Source organism: Mauremys reevesii, linkage group 12 (assembly GCF_016161935.1).
Source record: "Mauremys reevesii isolate NIE-2019 linkage group 12, ASM1616193v1, whole genome shotgun sequence".
NCBI classification, from domain to species: domain Eukaryota; kingdom Metazoa; phylum Chordata; order Testudines; family Geoemydidae; genus Mauremys; species Mauremys reevesii.
The window spans coordinates 40,953,244-40,970,234 of NC_052634.1; the positions used below are offsets into that span (position 1 = coordinate 40,953,244).

A 16,991-nucleotide genomic window follows, 5' to 3' on the forward strand; every position below is an offset into this window, starting at 1 on the left:
GGTGGTGCCCCTGGGCGGAGTGGTCCTCCTGCTCCTTCCTGTCGGAGGGGTGGGCTTGGGGGGTCTGGCTGTGGGCGGTGGGAGGATGGTGTCCAGGGAAGTCCCAAAGGTCACCCTGCGCCGGCGGAGTGTGAAGCCTCTCCCCTAGGTTGGGAGGCCGAGGATTAAGCCTTCCTCTGTGGCTTGGGCTGGGGAGCGTGATCCGGCGTCGGGTACATTTGGGTGGAGCTGGCGGCCGGCAAGAATTCGGGCCATCAGGTCAACCCTCTGTGGACAATGGGGGCGAGCCGGCAGGCCTGCGATTTTGGCTTCGCGGGCGGGCAGCTCAAGCCTGGCCTCCTATGAGCCTGAAAGGCAGCCGGCCGGGCTCACCCGTCTCCTCCCCGGGGCCCAAGTTCCTTTCAGGCAGCAGGTGGAGCGAGGAGCCCAGGGAGGTGTCCAGAGCCTTGTCCTGCGCCCGCGCCCAGCAGGGCTCTTGCCTGCTCCCGGCCCACCTGGTTTTGGCCTCTGCCACCCCTAGCAGTCAGCCAAAAGAGCAGAAGCCACCCTCTCCCTCCTGGAGTGGCCAGCATGGGGCTTGAACCCATGACCTTGGCGTTATTAGCGCCATGCTCTAACCAACTGAGCTAGCCGGCCAATGGCAAGGCCTGCCTTGCCTGACCCTTTTGGAAGGAGTAACTGGCTGGCGCGGGGAACGATGTGGCCTCCGTTATCGAATGGATGGATCGAGACGCCATCTGCCAGCGTAGGGGAATTAGCTCAAGTGGTAGAGCGTTCGCTTTGCATGCAAAAGGCAGCGGGATCAATGCCCGCATTCTCCAGCGGCAAGGCAGCCCTCGGACCTTCTCTTGCCCTTCTTTTAGAAGCCATGGACAGTCAGCCGGCTCAGCTCCTCCAGTGGCCTCCATCCCTCTCCCCGCTTGGCCTCCCAAAAAGACAGCCCTTGCGGAGCACAAAGCTCTTCCTCCCCGGCCCTTCTCCCCCTTGCGCTGACTGGGAGGCTGGAGACAGCTGGGGGAAGTTAGCTCAAATGGAAGAGCATGGGAGAAGTAGTCAGACCCAGACACACATTCTCCAGCCTGCTCTGCTCTGCTTTGCTCTGCTGTGCTGGGCTCTAGTGGGGGACCTGCACCTTTCTTTCTGAGCTCTCACTGGAGCACAATCCCTTTCCTCCTCCCTCCCTGCTAGTCTACGCCAAGCTCATTGGCCGGGAGGGAGAGCCACTCAAATACAGAATTACTCACATCCCAGGGGTCCATGAAGGGAATGAGGAGATGGGCGGGGTGGCACGCGATACCAGCTCAGCTGAGACCGTGAGACCTCGCAGCCTCCTGATCTCAGGCAGCATGGCAGCCGTGGAGCAGAGCAGAGCACGCAGACAGCTTGGAGACAGCCAAAGCGGGGAAGGGCTGCGTTGGTCTGGAAGAGGGAGTCGGTGGCTGTCTATCCTGGCGGAGGCAGGGTCGCTTTGCTGTATGCTGGGCCAGGGGCCAGGGAGTCTGCTAGAGTTGCTGAGCTGGGCCTGCTCCGGGCTTTGCTTGGGTTAGAGGAAAGTGGTGAAGATAGGAACGGCCCTCCTGGGTGAGACCGATGGTCCATCTAGGCCACTATCACGTCTTCTGACAGTAACCAATGCCAGGCGCTTCAGAGGCAATGGCCAGAGCAGGCAATCGTCAAGTGATCTATCCCAGTGTTGTCTTCTGAAGCTTGGTGCTTGTTTCAGGGGCTAACTCTCAGCCCAGACACACTCCAGGGAGGGAGCGTTGGTGTTTGTGCCGAGGAGCGTGGCTGGGACTCGGACCCCCTTCCCCAGCTCTGGGTAGCAAGCCCCCCTCCCCCCCATTTCAGGCTGTGTCCAGCTTAAGGCCACAGAGCCCTTGCCTTTTTTTGCCCGGTGCCTGAGAGTCAGGCCAGCTGCGGGGAATTAGCTCAAGCGGCAGAGCGCTCGCTTTGCATGCGAGAGGTAGTGGGGGACGCTGCCCGCATTCTCTGAGCCGGTCAACTAAGGGCTCCTGATGAGCGTGGTGGACGGGAGAGCCGGCCATCTGACTTTTGGCCTGGCTGCCCGTAGCGGTCAGGCCGAAAAATCAAAAGCCATCCTCCCCAGGCCCACAGCCACCCAGGGGCTCCTCTGCACCATCTTGCCTCCACGAGTGCCACACTCTGACCAGCTGAACCAGGCAAGCCACGGGAAGCTTTTCAAGGTCTTTCCCTGGTGTGGGCTTGGATGCGAAAAGCACCTGGCCGTTCATCAGCTGTTGCAAGAAGTGTGCAGAGTAGGAGTAGCGATGGGGCTGTAGCTTTCCACAGCATCTCAATTTGGGCAGCTTTCCATTCCCCTTTTCTGTGTAATGTCCCTCCCACGGGTTTCACTTGCGGAGCTGTACGACTCTGGCAGGGTGGCCATTTAGAAATCTTTTCCTTGCTTTTCTTTTTCACCTGGCCCCAGCGTTAGGACCGTTTGGGTGTTTCAGTGTGTGTGTTTTCCCATTTGGAGGCATTTGGAAGTTTGGAAGGGGAGCCGAAAGAGGCGTCTTTTTCACAAGCAAGTTAGCTTTCTGCACAGGTAGGGCCCTTGGCCGTAAAGCTTAGCTCCATCATTGCGTCTGCATGGGGTTCCTCCAGTGCCTCAAGAGCCCGTGCTAAACTCTCGGAGTGGGCGTTTGGCTTCCGCCAGTCAGAGTGCCGTGCCTGCGTCTTCCCAGGGCCGGCTCCCGTGAGGCGCGCATAACTTGGGAGGAAAGGGGTAGAAGAGGAAGCAAGTGAAGCTGACTTTGAGTGGTGGTGCCCCTGGGCGGAGTGGTCCTCCTGCCCCTTCCTGTCGGAGGTGTGGGCTCTAGTGTGGGCTTGGGGGGTCTGGCTGTGGGCAGTGGGAGGATGGTGTCCAGGGAAGTCCCAAAGGTCACCCTGCGCCGGCGGAGTGTGAAGCCTCTCCCCTAGGTTGGGGTGCCAAGGATTAAGCCTTCCTCTGTGGCTTGGGCTGGGGAGCATGATCCGGTGTCGGGTCCATTTGGGTGGAGCTGGCGGCCGGCAAGAATTCGGGCCATCAGGTCAACCCTCTGTGGAAATGGGGGTGAGCCGGCAGGCCTGCGATTTTGGCTTCGCGGGCGGGCAGCTCAAGCCTGGCCTCCTATGAGCCTGGAAGGCAGCCGGCTGGGCTCACCCGTCTCCTCCCCGGACCCAAGTTCCTTTCAGGCAGCAGGTGGAGCGAGGAGCCCAGGGAGGTTTCGGGATCCTCCTCCTGCCCGGCGCCTGCGCCCGCGCCCAGCAGGGCTCTTGCCCGCTCCCGGCCCACCTGGTTTTGGCCTCTGCCACCCCTAGCAGTCAGCCAAAAGACCAGAAGCCACACTCTCCCTCCTGCACCCTGAGTGGCCAGCATGGGGCTTGAACCCATGACCTTGGCGTTATTAGCACCACGCTCTAACCAGCTGAGCTAGCCGGCCTACGGGAAGCCCTCTCTTGCCTGACCCTTTTGGAAGGAGTCACCGGCTGGCGCGGGGAACGATGTGGCCTCCATTATCAAATGGATGGATCAAGACACCACTTGCCAAGGTAGGGGAATTAGCTCAAGTGGTAGAGCGCTTGCTTCGCATGCGAGAGGCAGCGGGATCAATGCCCGCATTCTCCAGCAGCAAGGCAGCTGCGGGGACCTTCTCTTGCCCTTCTTTTAGAAGCCATGGACAGTCAGCTGGCTCAGCTCCTCCAGTGGCCTCCATCCCTCTCCCCGCTTGGCCTCCCAAAAGGCCAGCCCTTGCGGAGCACAAAGCTCTTCCACCCCGGCCCTTCTCCCCCTTGCACTGACTGGGAGGCTGGCGACAGCTGGGGGAAGTTAGCTCAAATGGAAGAGCATGGGAGAAGTAGTCAGACCCAGACACACATTCTCCAGCCTGCTCTGCTCTGCTTTGCTCTGCTGGGCTGGGCTCTAGTGGGGGACCTGCACCTTTCTTTCTGAGCTCTCACTGGAGCACAATCCCTTTCCTCCTCCCTCCCTGCTAGTCTACGCCAAGCTCATTGGCCGGGAGGGAGAGCCACTCAAATACAGAATTACTCACATCCCAGGGGTCCATGAAGGGAATGAGGAGATGGGCGGGGTGGCACGCGATACCAGCTCAGCTGAGACCGTGAGACCTCGCAGCCTCCTGATCTCAGGCAGCATGGCAGCCGTGGAGCAGAGCAGAGCACGCAGACAGCTTGGAGACAGCCAAAGCGGGAAGGGCTGCGTTGGTCTGGAAGAGGAGTCGGTGGCGGTCTATCCTGGCGGAGGCAGGGTCGTTTTGCTGTATGCTGGGCCAGGGGCCAGGGAGTCTGCTAGAGTTGCTGAGCTGGGCCTGCTCCTGGCTTTGCTTGGGTTAGAGGAAAGTGGTGAAGATAAGAACGGCCCTCCTGGGTGAGACCGATGGTCCAGCTAGGCCACTATCACGTCTTCTGACAGTAACCGATGCCAGGCGCTTCAGAGGCAATGGCCAGAGCAGGCAATCGTCAAGTGATCTATCCCTGCGTTGTCTTCTGAAGCTTGGTGCTTGTTTCAGGGGCTAACTCTCAGCCCAGACACACTCCACGGAGGGAGCATTGGTGTTTGTGCCGAGGAGCGTGGCTGGGACTCGGACCCCCTTCCCCAGCTCTGGGTAGCACGCCCCCCTTCCCCCCATTTCAGGCTGTGTTCTGCTTAAGGCCACAGGGCCCTTGCCTTTTTTTGCCCGGTGCCTGAGAGTCAGGCCAGCTGCGGGGAATTAGCTCAAGCGGCAGAGCGCTCGCTTTGCATGCGAGAGGTAGTGGGGGACGCTGCCCGCATTCTCCGAGCCGGTCAACTAAGGGCTCCTGATGAGCCTGGTGGACGGGAGAGCCGGCCATCTGACTTTTGGCCTGGCTGCCCGTAGCGGTCAGGCCGAAAAATCAAAAGCCATCCTCCCCAGGCCCACAGCCACCCAGGGGCTCCTCTGCACCATCTTGCCTCCACGAGTGCCACACTCTGACCAGCTGAACCAGGCAAGCCACGGGAAGCTTTTCAAGGTCTTTCCCTGGTGTGGGCTTGGATGCGAAAAGCACCTGGCCGTTCATCAGCTGTTGCAAGAAGTGTGCAGAGTAGGAGTAGCGATGGGGCTGTAGCTTTCCACAGCATCTCAATTTGGGCAGCTTTCCATTCCCCTTTTCTGTGTAATGTCCCTCCCACGGGTTTCACTTGCGGAGCTGTACGACTCTGGCAGGGTGGCCATTTAGAAATCTTTTCCTTGCTTTTCTTTTTCACCTGGCCCCAGCGTTAGGACCGTTTGGGTGTTTCAGTGTGTGTGTTTTCCCATTTGGAGGCATTGGGGAGTGTGGAAGGAGCCGAAGAGGCGTCTTTTCACAAGCAAGTTAGCTTTCTGCACAGGTAGGGCCCTTGGCCGTAAAGCTTAGCTCCATCATTGCGTCTGCATGGGGTTCCTCCAGTGCCTCAAGAGCCCGTGCTAAACTCTCGGAGTGGGCGTTTGGCTTGCACCAGTCAGAGTGCCGTGCCTGCGTCTTCCCAGGGCCGGCTCCCGTGAGGCGCGCATAACTTGGGAGGAAAGGGGTAGAAGAGGAAGCAAGTGAAGCTGACTTTGAGTGGTGGTGCCCCTGGGCGGAGTGGTCCTCCTGCCCCTTCCTGTCGGAGGTGTGGGCTCTAGTGTGGGCTTGGGGAGTCTGGCTGTGGGCAGTGGGAGGATGGTGTCCAGGGAAGTCCCAAAGGTCACCCTGCGCCGGCGGAGTGTGAAGCCTCTCCCCTAGGTTGGGGTGCCAAGGATTAAGCCTTCCTCTGTGGCTTGGGCTGGGGAGCATGATCCGGCGTCGGGTCCATTTGGGTGGAGCTGGCGGCCGGCAAGAATTCGGGCCATCAGGTCAACCCTCTGTGGAAATGGGGGTGAGCCGGCAGGCCTGCGATTTTGGCTTCGCGGGCGGGCAGCTCAAGCCTGGCCTCCTATGAGCCTGGAAGGCAGCCGGCTGGGCTCACCCGTCTCCTCCCCGGACCCAAGTTCCTTTCAGGCAGCAGGTGGAGCGAGGAGCCCAGGGAGGTTTCGGGATCCTCCTCCTGCCCGGCGCCTGCGCCCGCGCCCAGCAGGGCTCTTGCCCGCTCCCGGCCCACCTGGTTTTGGCCTCTGCCACCCCTAGCAGTCAGCCAAAAGACCAGAAGCCACACTCTTCCTCCTGCACCCTGAGTGGCCAGCATGGGGCTTGAACCCATGACCTTGGCGTTATTAGCAGCACGCTCTAACCAGCTGAGCTAGCCGGCCTACGGGAAGCCCTCTCTTGCCTGACCCTTTTGGAAGGAGTCACCGGCTGGCGCGGGGAACGATGTGGCCTCCATTATCAAATGGATGGATCAAGACACCGCCTGCCAAGGTAGGGGAATTAGCTCAAGTGGTAGAGCGCTTGCTTCGCATGCGAGAGGCATCGGGATCAATGCCCGCATTCTCCAGCAGCAAGGCAGCCGCGGGGACCTTCTCTTGCCCTTCTTTTAGAAGCCATGGACAGTCAGCCGGCTCAGCTCCTCCAGTGGCCTCCATCCCTCTCCCCGCTTGGCCTCCCAAAAGGCCAGCCCTTGCGGAGCACAAAGCTCTTCCACCCCGGCCCTTCTCCCCCTTGCACTGACTGGGAGGCTGGCGACAGCTGGGGGAAGTTAGCTCAAATGGAAGAGCATGGGAGAAGTAGTCAGACCCAGACACACATTCTCCAGTCTGCTCTGCTCTGCTTTGCTCTGCTGTGCTGGGCTCTAGTGGGGGACCTGCACCTTTCTTTCTGAGCTCTCACTGGAGCACAATCCCTTTCCTCCTCCCTCCCTGCTAGTCTACGCCAAGCTCATTGGCCGGGAGGGAGAGCCACTCAAATACAGAATTACTCACATCCCAGGGGTCCATGAAGGGAATGAGGAGATGGGCGGGGTGGCACGCGATACCAGCTCAGCTGAGACCGTGAGACCTCGCAGCCTCCTGATCTCAGGCAGCATGGCAGCCGTGGAGCAGAGCAGAGCACGCAGACAGCTTGGAGACAGCCAAAGCGGGGAAAGGCTGCGTTGCTCTGGAAGAGGGAGTCGGTGGCTGTCTATCCTGGTGGAGGCAGGGTCGTTTTGCTGTATGCTGGGCCAGGGGCCAGGGAGCCTGCTAGAGTTGCTGAGCTGGGCCTGCTCCTGGCTTTGCTTGGGTTAGAGGAAAGTGGTGAAGATAAGAACGGCCATCCTGGGTGAGACCGATGGTCCATCTAGGCCACTATCACGTCTTCTGACAGTAACCGATGCCAGGCGCTTCAGAGGCAATGGCCAGAGCAGGCAATCATCAAGTGATCTATCCCTGCGTTGTCTTCTGAAGTTTGGTGCTTGTTTCAGGGGCTAACTCTCAGCCCAGACACACTCCAGGGAGGGAGCGTTGATGTTTGTGCCGTGGAGCGTGGCTGGGACTCGGACCCCCTTCCCCAGCTCTGGGTAGCACGCCCCCCTCCCCCCCATTTCAGGCTGTGTTCTGCTTAAGGCCACAGAGCCCTTGCCTTTTTTTGCCCGGTGCCTGAGAGTCAGGCCAGCTGCGGGGAATTAGCTCAAGCGGCAGAGGCTCGCTTTGCATGCGAGAGGTAGTGGGGGACGCTGCCCGCATTCTCCGAGCCTGTCGACTAAGGGCTCCTGATGAGCGTGGTGGACGGGAGAGCCGGCCATCTGACTTTTGGCCTTGCTGCCCGTAGCGGTCAGGCCGAAAAATCAAAAGCCACCCTCCCCAGGCCCACAGCCACCCAGGGGCTCCTCTGCACCATCTTGCCTCCACGAGTGCCGCATTCTGACGAGCTGAACCAGGCAAGCCACGGGAAGCTTCTCAAGGTCTTCCCCTGGTGTGGGCTTGGATGCGAAAAGCACCTGGCCGTTCATCAGCTGTTGCAAGAAGTGTGCAGAGTAGGAGTAGCGATGGGGCTGTAGCTTTCCACAGCATCTCAATTTGGGCAGCTTTCCATTCCCCTTTTCTGTGTAATGTCCCTCCCACGGGTTTCACTTGCGGAGCTGTATGACTCTGGCAGGGTGGCCATTTAGAAATCTTTTCCTTGCTTTTCTTTTTCGCCTGGCCCCAGCGTTAGGACCGTTTGGGTGTTTCAGTGTGTGTGTTTTCCCATTTGGAGGCATTTGGAAGTTTGGAAGGGGAGCCAAAAGAGGAGTCTTTTTCACAAGCAAAAGCAACAAAGAATCCTGTGGCACCTTATAGACTAACAGACGTTTTGCAGCATGAGCTCTTCGGATGCAAGTGGTGGAAATTTCCAGGGGCAGGTTTATATATGCAAGCAAGAAGCAAGCTAGAGATAACGAGGTTAGTTCAATCAGGGAGGATGAGGCCCTGTTCTAGCAGTTGAGTGAAAACCAAGAGAGGAGAAACTGGTTCTGTAGTTGGCAAGCCATTCACAGTCTTTGTTTAATCCTGAGCTGATGGTGTCAAATTTGCAGAGGAACTGGAGCTCAGCAGTTTCTCTTTGAAGTCTGGTCCTGAAGTTTTTTTGGTGCAGGATGGCCACCTTAAGATCTGCTATTGTGTGGCCAGGGAGGTTGAAGTGTTCTCCTACAGGTTTTTGTATATTGCCATTCCTAATATCTGATTTGTGTCCATTTATTCTTTTCCTTAGAGACTGTCCAGTTTGGCCGATGTACATAGCAGAGGGGCATTGCTGGCATATGATGGCATATATTACATTGGTGGACGTTCAGGTGAATGAACCGGTGATGGTGTGGCTGATTTGGTTAGGTCCTGTGATGGTGTTGCTGGTGTAGATATGTGGGCAGAGTTGGCATCGAGGTTTGTTGCATGGGTTGGTTCCTGAGCTAGAGTTACTATGGTGCGGTGTGCAGTTACTGGTGAGAATATGCTTCAGGTTGGCAGGTTGTCTGTGGGCGAGGACTGGCCTGCCACCCAAGGCCTGTGAAAGTGTGGGATCATTCTCCAGGATGGGTTGTAGATCCCTGATGATGCGCTGGAGGGGTTTTAGCTGGGGACTGTATGTGATGGCCAGTGGAGTCCTGTTGGTTTCTCTCTTGGATTTGTCTTGCAGTAGGAGGCTTCTGGGTACACGTCTGGCTCTGTTGATCTGTCTCCTTATTTCCTCGTGCGGGTACTGTAGTTTTGAGAATGCTTGGTGGAGATTTTGTAGGTGTTGGTCTCTGTCTGTGGGGTTAGAGCAGATGCGGTTGTACCTCAGTGCTTGGCTGTAGACAATGGATCTTGTGGTGTGCCGGGATGGAAGCTGGAGGCATGAAGGTAGGCATAGCGGTCGGTAGGTTTTGGTATAGGGTGGTGTTAATGTGACCATCAATTATTTGCACCGTAGTGTCTAGGAAGTGGACCTCCCGTGTAGATTGGTCCAGGCTGAGGTTGATGGTGGGGTGGAAGCTGTTGAAATCGTGGTGGAATTTTTCCAGAGTCTCTTTCCCATGGGTCCAGATGATGAAGATGTCATCAATGTAGCGTAGGTAGAGAAGGGGCGTGAGTGGACGGGAGCTGAGGCAGCGTTGTTCCAGGTCAGTCATAAAAATATTGGCATATTGTGGGGCCATCCGGGTGCCCATAGCGGTGCCACTGATCTGGAGATATATATTGTCATCAAATTTGAAATAGTTGTGTCTGAGGATAAAGGCACAGAGCTCAGCAACCAGTTGTGCTGTGGCATCGTCAGGGATACTGTTCCTGACAGCTTGTATTCCATCAGCGTGTGGGATGTTGGTGTAGAGAGCCTCTACATCCATGGTGGCCAGGATGGTGTTTTCTGGAAGGTTACCAATGCATTGTAGTTGCCTCACGAAATCAGTGGTGTCACGGAGATAGCTGGGAGTGCTGGTGGCATAGGGTCTGAGTAGAGAGTCCACATATCCAGACAGTCCTTCAGTGACAGTGCCAATGCCCGAGATGATGGGGCGTCCAGGATTTCCAGGTTTGTGGATTTTGGGCAGTAGATAGAATAGCCCTGGTCGGGGCTCTAAGGGTATGTTGATTTGTTCCGGTGTTAGTGTAGGGAGTGTCCTGAGTAGATGGTCCAGTTCCTTAGTGTATTCCTCAGTGGGATCTGAGGGAAGTGGCCTGTAGAATTTGGTGTTGGAGAGTTGTCTGGCGGCCTCCTTTTGGTAGTCAGACCTGTTCATGATGACAACAGCACCTCCTTTATCAGCCTCTTTGATTATAATGTCAGGATGGTTTCTGAGGCTGTGGATGGCATTGCGTTCTGCACGACTTAGGTTATGAGGCAAGCGATGTTGTTTTTCCACAATTTCTGCCTGTGCACGTCGGCGGAAGCATTCAATGTATAGGTCCAGACTGTCATTTCGACCCTCAGGAGGAGTCCATGTGGAGTTCTTCTTTTTGTGCTGTTGGTGGGAGGGTAACTGTGTATCAGTGCGCTGTTCAGTGTTGTCCTGAAAGTATTCTTTGAGTCGGAGACGGCGAAACTAGGCTTCCAGATCGCCGCAGAACTGTATCATGTTGGTGGGGTGGCAGGGCAAAAAAAGAGTCCCCGAGATAGGACAGACGTTTCTTCTGGGCTGAGTGTGTGGTTGGATAGATTGATGATATTGCTGGGTGGGTTAGGGGTACCACGGTTGTGGCCCCATGTGGCAGGTAGGAGTTTAGACAGCTTACAGTCCTTTTTCCTTTGTAGAGAGGTGAAGTGAGTGATGTAGATCTCCTGTCTTATTTTAGTGAAGTCCGTTTGTATGGAAGTTTGGTTATTGATGAGAGTCTCCAGGTTGGAGAGCTCTTTTTTGATGTTTTCCTGTTTGCTGTATAGGAGGCTGATCAGGTGGTTCCTCAGTTTCTTTGATAGAGTATGGCATAATCTCTCACTGTGGTCTGTGTAGTATGTAGATAGCAGTGGATTTTTTACCTTTAGTCCATTTGGTATGATGTCCATCCGTTTGCATTTGGAAAGGAAGATGATGTCTGTCTGTATTTGTGCAAGTTTCTTCATGAGGTTGATGGATTTCCACTCCATACGGCTAAATGCAGTGCCTTGCATGGTGTCAAGTATCAGAGGGTAGCCGTGTTAGTCTGGATCTGTAAAGCAACAAAGAATCCTGTGGCACCTTATAGACTAACAGACGTTTTGCAGCATGAGCTTTCGTGGGTGAATACCCACTTCTTGGATGCAAGTGGTGGAAAATTTCCACCACTTGCATCCGAAGAAGTGGGTATTCACCACGAAAGCTCATGCTGCAAAACGTCTGTTAGTCTATAAGGTGCCACAGGATTCTTTGTTGCTTTACAGTCATGAGAAATCCCTTAGCTACCACCTGAGCTGGAACAAGGACTATACCAGATGAAAAGATTGGGCCTAGACTAGAAATAAGTCTAGTCTGCAAAAGAAGCTTTTTGGAAGATCTCTGAGGATGAGATTTTTATCTGTATTAGGCTTAGACTTGCATGTTTTTGTTTTATTTTGCTTTGTGGAGAATAGAAACTCCACAGAGAAGGAAAAGTTAATGCCCTAGAAAAGTGTCTGTGTGTGTGTTTGTGAGATGGGTGGGAGGGTGTCTAGAAACCACTCTTCTCTAGTTTTCTCTGATTTCCTGTAGAAAATCTGAAGCCGGGAGTAAAAAAATAAAATCATTTTCTCTGAGGTTTGAACTTAAGGCCTTCAGAATATGAGACTGACACGCTGCCAACTGCACTGAGAAGGCTTGGAAAAACTTTAGGCTCAGTGCATATAGGACCCTTCTACAGCCGTGACTGGGGCAGGGAAAGAGCCAGGAATGTGCTGGAAGACGCAGGGAGCTCTGGTGACCAGAGACTTTTCCTGGCAGCTTTCACAGCAGCAAAGAAATCAATTCATGCTGCCAGTGAACAATCTACTGGAACTAATGGCAGCACAGGGGGGATATTTCCAAGCTGTGCACCTACTTCCACATTTTAGAACTTACTCTCCTTTTCCTAGTAGGGCACTTTCCATGTGAATTAAGCAAAGCAAGTTGGGGAAACTACACAGGTAATAGAAACCAGGGCGCCAGATAAGGCTTGAATTCATGACCCCAGCAGTTTCCCCATTTGCACTAACCAGTTGCACCAGTGCAGGTGCTTCTTAGACAAAGCTGGGAAGCAGGCAGTTATCAGTCTCTGGGTCACATCTTTGCCTGGTAATTGAAAGGTTGATGCATCAAACCTAACTCAAGATGCGGCTTTTCAGCCATGAGACTCCAGGACATTTTAACAGGAAGAAAATCTCCTCAATTCTCGTTTAGCCCCATTTGACTCCTTCTGCCCATCTCGCCGCCCCCACCCCCGCCAGTCACTTTCCTTCCCCACTGGGGCCACGCAGAGAGGAGTCCCAGTCAGTCTCTGTCACAGAGTCTGTATCCCATAAAGGGAGGGAGGGGTCGCTCCAAAACACTGATAATGGGGTGGGGAGTGGTGTGTGTGGTTAGGGGGAGAAAGGATGGAGATCTCACAGTGGGTCCCAGAGAGATTCCCCAGATTGGGAGATCCTGCTGCCCCCATCAGCCAGCTGTGGGAAGAACAACTTGATATTGCTTGGGGAAGCCACCTTTAAAAACACAAGTGTAATATGCTAGTTATATTTTAATAAGACCAAAGCCTCCTCAAACCCAGGGTCACACTCATTGGAATGATTTTGCCTTGATATTTTAGCAGCCGCAGACACAAAGCGAGTCAAATTACAGTTTCCGTTTGGAGTCAGTGCACACACAAGAATCCGGAGGCTTTTAATTCCTTAGGTTCTGCCGCCATTTCATTTGTTTCCTGTTCCAAGATTTATCCTTGTGCAAAGCAACGTTACGCCCTTGGGAGTGTCCTCCTGGTCCTTCCTGCCGCCCCTGGGCAATTTAAAGGGCCTGGGGACCCCGCCACCACCGCCAGCAGCACAAGGGGACTAAGGCACTTTCCTGCCCGCCCTCGCTGCGTGTGGCACACCACTCCTGGAACGGCTGGCACGCCCTTCGGCCCCTGGGGTGGGAGGGGTCTCTACGCGCTGCTCCCTCCCTGAGTGCCAACTCTGTCAACTGTGGCAATGGGAGCTGCAAGGGTGGAGTCTGCGGGCAGCGGTGCGTAGAGACACCCCGGCCCTCCCGGCTTAGGGGCTGCTGCCAGAGGGTATGGGGTCTGGGTTGGTGCAGGGGTTGGGGTGCAGGAGATGGTGAAGGGTGCAACATTTACCTCAGGCATCTCCCAAAGCAACCTGCCCCACACCCAAATTCCTTCCAAGACCCTGCTCCCCACACACCCTCCTGCACCTCAACCCCCTGACTGAACCCAGACCCTGCACCCAAACTCTCTCCCAGAGCCCAACCCCTCTCCCTCCCTCACCCAAACTCCCTCCCAGAGCCTTAGGCAAATGTGTGTGGGGTGTGGGGCAGGACTTGGTTCCATTCTGGGCACCACCAAAAATTATACAAATCTGCCACCCCTGTCCAGCCCAACCTTCTGCTGATGCACCTCAGCCCAGACCTGTGCATGGTTTTAAGCTTGCATTACTTAAATTCCATGACATTGAGGGATTTCAGCTCCCCTTTGCCCAGAGGGAACCTTCACCCCACTCCCAACCAGGTTCTTGTCCATGGCATCACTGTAGGGGGGCTGGGTCCCTCGGTGTCTTTTCTCTCTCTACAACAGGCCAGGGTGCAATAACGGGGGCATCTGAGCACCCAGGACCTTCTATGGGGCTGCCATTCCCCTTCCCCTTCTGTGGTCTCATCAGTCATTGACTCCAGCCTTTTTTCTATCCATCGTCAGCACCATCCCAAGCAAGCTGCACTCGCCTCAAAAAGACAGAGAGTCCTGTGGCACCTTACAGAGTAACAGACATATTGGAGCATAAGCTTTCATGGGTGAATACCCACTTCGTCAGACGCATGTGGCAGAAATTTGCAGAGGCAGGTATAAATATGCAGGCAAGAATCAGTCTAGAGCTAAGGAGGTTAGTTCAATCAGGGAGCATGAGGCCCTCTTCTAGCAGTTGAGATGTGAATACCAAGGGAGGAGAAATTGCTTTTGTAGTTGGCTAGCCAAGAGTCAGGGCCAAGTATCCCTAGGCCACCCCGACAGGTGTTTGAAGAACAGGGAAACAAAGGGCACCACAAACTTATGTTTTTTGGATGAGCCAAGAAAGGGAGCAGCATTGTCCCCTCAGGCAGCCCCTGTTCAATTCCAGGTCAGAAAACAAAACTCTTCTGCAAGAATATCCAAAAAATATTGTGTTTCACTTTACTTCATAAGTACAGTTGTGTGGCAATTAAATGATGACCCTAAAGTTTCATAAAAGCAAAGAACATTAAACAAAATAGTGTGGGAAATACGGATGTATCTGAGGAAAGGGCTTGGAATGAAGAAAGACAAAAATTGATCGGTCGAGAGAACAGGCCCTGTTTCCCCCTGGTTTGGAGCTTCTCCCACAACTACTGGAATAGAAAAGCTAAGCAAATAGGGTTCTATTGTTGCACAGGAGATTGAAGTGAGGTTATTTTCTCCAGATGGTCATGTCAGGAGTGGGGTTTGAAACCACGTCTCTATGCAGAGACCAGAACACCCAAGAGATAGGAGAAAAGAGTCTTAAAACTAGCACTTTAGACCAGCCCACTATCCTCCTGCTACAAAGACTGTGACTTATGAGCCCTCGTTTTTGTTAATAGTTGATGAACTCTTTAGGGAGGTCGAGGTGGCACATCTTTCAACTCCTAGAGACCTTCTACAGCACAGCTGATTTTTAGACACACTCACCTGGACCTAAAGTTACACGTTTCCTGGAGCTCCATGAGTTCTGTGGTGTTGTAATCTCCCTGCTTGTGTTTTAAGTGAACAAAAGATGGGTGCTGGTATTCTGAGACAGTAATGGTGAACCTCAAAATCCTTCCCAGACAGTTAAGCAACCAGCACCCACAACCTCTACCATGATAGCATGGGGGGGGGGGGCCCTGCTAAACCCAGGATTGTGAGTTCAATCCTTGAGGGGGTCACTCAAGGATCTGGGGCAAAAATTGGTCCCACTAGTGAAGGCAGGGGGCTGGACTTGATGACCTTTCAAGGTCCCTTCCAGTTCTAAGAGATTGGTATAGCTCCAATTATTACCTATTTTTATTTTTATTACCTGTCTGGCAACAACTCACTGATCAATAGCTGGGGTGTGAAATCCTCATTTCTGTGTTGTTCTATCACTGTAGTCCCCACTTTCCTATTGCTTGTCTGCATAATCTCTGTCTGGTTCTATGACTGTTTCTGTCTGCTGTATAATTAAATTGTTGGGTGTACACTAAGGTAAATTAAGGTGTTGGGGTATAATTGGTTAGATAATCATGTTACAATGTGTTAGGATTGGTTAGTTACATTTCAGTAAAATGCTTGGTTAAGGTATAGCTAAGCAGAACTCCAGTTTTACTATATAGTCTGCAGTCAGTCAGGAAGTAAGGGGGGGAAGGGGAAGGGGAATGGGGGTAGGGGAATTAGAATTATGTTTTGCTAAGGGAGGGAATAGGAAGAGGGAATGGGAACAGGGACACAGGCAAGGCTCTGTGGTGTCAGAGCTGGGAAGGGGGATCCTGAGGCAGGAAATTGGAATAATTGCTTGCTGGAAGTTTACCCCAATAAACATTGAATTGTTTGCACCTTTGAACTTTGGGTATTGCTGCTCTCTGGTCACAAGAGAAGGACCAGGGAATGGGAGGGTGTCATAACTATAAAGGGAAGGGAACCGCCTCCTGTGTACAATACTATAAAATCCCTCATGGCCAGAGACACCAAAATCCTTTTACCTGTAAAGGGTTAAGAAGCTCAGGAAACCTGGCTGACTCCTGACCCAAAGGACCAATAAGGGGACAAGATACTTTCAAATCTTGGTGGGGGGAAGGATTGTGTTTCTGCTCTTTGTTTTGGGGGTTGTTCACTCTTGGGACTAAGAGGGACCAGACATCAATCCAGGCTCTCCAAATCTTTCTGAACCAGTCTCTCATGTTTCAAACTTGTAAGTAACAGCCAGGCAAGGCGGGTTAGGTTTATCTTTGTTTTCTCAACTTGTAAATGTTCCTTTTTGCTGAGAGGATTTTATCTCTGTTTGCTGTAACTTTGAACCTAAGGCCAGAGGGGGTTCACCTGGGCTCTATGAATCTGATTACCCTGTAAAGTTATTTTCCATCCTGATTTTACAGAGATGGTTTTTACCTTTTCTTTCTTTAATTAAAAGCCTTCTATTTAAGAACCTGATTGATTTTTCCTTGTTTTAAGATCCAAGGGGATTGGATCTGGACTCACCAGGAATTAGTGGGGGAAAGGAGGGGGGATGGTTAAATTCTCCTTGTGTTAAGATCAGGGCCGGCTCCAGGGACCAGCTGAGCAAGCTGGTGCTTGGGGCGGCAGATTCTACGGGGCGGCTTCCGCCCAAACCTAGGGCAGCACGGACGCTTTCTTTTCTTTTCTTTTTTTTTTTTTTTTGCTGCTCCGGCCGCCCTGTAGGGGGTGGCAGTGTGGAGGAGGCGAGCCCCCTGCAGCAAACTCGGCAGGGCAGCCCGCGTCCTTCCCTCCTCGCGGACCGGAGCAGAGCGGAGCCCTCCCACCAGGCAGCGTGGCGGTCGGGGCCGCGTGGTGAGTGCTCCGCTGAAGCGCTGGCCACCCCCCTTCTCTCTCCCCCCGCTCCCTCCCCTTCCCCGCCGCTGGACCAGGTGCACACTCTGCAGCACAGGGAGTCCCCTGGCTCCGGCCGCCCTGTGGGGTTTTTTGTTTTGTTTTTCCCCTGCTTTGCCGGCCGCGCTGTTGTTTCCCCCCGCACCTCCCCGCTCCAGCCCTGCCGTTTTCGTGTTGTTCCCCACAGCTTTGCTGCGCCAGCCGCGCCGTGTCCTCCCCACTTTGCCGCTTCAGCCGCGCCGTGTCCTCCCCACGTTGCCGCTTCAGCCCCGCCGTGTCCTCCCCCCACCGTTGCGGCGCCAGCCGCGCCGTGTTCTCCTCCTCCCCCCCGTTGCCGCTCCAGCCGGGCCGTTTTTTTCCCACCAGCTTTGCGGCTCCAGTGGCCCCACCTCCTTTTTTTTTTTTTTTGCT

General features: G+C 54.3%; 3 non-coding genes across 3 annotated transcripts; all 3 read right to left on the reverse strand.

The window, feature by feature from the left end:
• Positions 1 to 562: 562 nt before the first annotated feature.
• TRNAI-AAU lies at positions 563 to 636 on the reverse strand. Its single transcript has one exon. It is a non-coding gene; the product is annotated as a tRNA-Ile (tRNA).
• A 2,733-nt stretch (positions 637 to 3,369) lies between these two features.
• Positions 3,370 to 3,443, reverse strand: TRNAI-AAU. The gene has a single exon. It is a non-coding gene; the product is annotated as a tRNA-Ile (tRNA).
• A 2,728-nt stretch (positions 3,444 to 6,171) lies between these two features.
• Positions 6,172 to 6,245, reverse strand: TRNAI-AAU. Its single transcript has one exon. It is a non-coding gene; the product is annotated as a tRNA-Ile (tRNA).
• Positions 6,246 to 16,991: the final 10,746 nt, after the last annotated feature.